Source organism: Penaeus monodon, chromosome 30, assembly GCF_015228065.2.
Source record: "Penaeus monodon isolate SGIC_2016 chromosome 30, NSTDA_Pmon_1, whole genome shotgun sequence".
In the NCBI taxonomy this organism is placed as follows: Eukaryota; Metazoa; Arthropoda; class Malacostraca; order Decapoda; family Penaeidae; genus Penaeus; species Penaeus monodon.
The window spans coordinates 3,287,141-3,287,619 of record NC_051415.1 but is presented as its reverse complement, the minus strand read 5'-3'; the positions used below and the strand labels follow the sequence as shown (position 1 = coordinate 3,287,619).

Genomic DNA, 479 nt, shown 5'->3' with positions numbered 1-479 from the left:
ATTTTGAGGCTATTGATAATAGGCACAAACAAGTTGATTCGTTTTCTTCTCTTGCCTAAGGAGAATGTCGAAAGTTCTATGTATTTCACCTAAGCAGCAAGCCATGATTTTGGTAGATGGACCTCTCATAGCAGCTTTATGAGGCCTGGATCTGACCCACTCATATTGGAGATTCTGCATGTAAAGTCAGGAAAGGGGGCAGTGTGTTTTTAATTCTTGAATATATTTATTCTTAATTAGAAGTTTATCTTTTCATCTTTCTGACTTATAGCTGGTAGTCTCTTATCGTTTTGGTGCATTTTATATCATCCGCATTGATTATTTCATCCTCTCTGCCAATATACGTGAATGCCAAAGGACCGAGGAGTTCGAGATTCCCCCAAATTGGTTTTCTGCTTTTTTTTTATATAAATGTATAGAGATTAGATTTGTTTTTTCCCCCATGGGCTTTTCCTTCCAAAATGTATCATTAGTCTCCA

General features: G+C 36.7%; 1 protein-coding gene across 1 annotated transcript in view; it reads left to right on the top strand.

Annotated features, from left to right (window-relative positions):
- The window catches only part of LOC119592455 (phosphatidylinositol 4,5-bisphosphate 3-kinase catalytic subunit delta isoform-like), a gene marked incomplete in the record, with an annotated part of 17,810 nt that overhangs the window by 3,303 nt on the left and 14,028 nt on the right, over window positions 1–479 (top strand).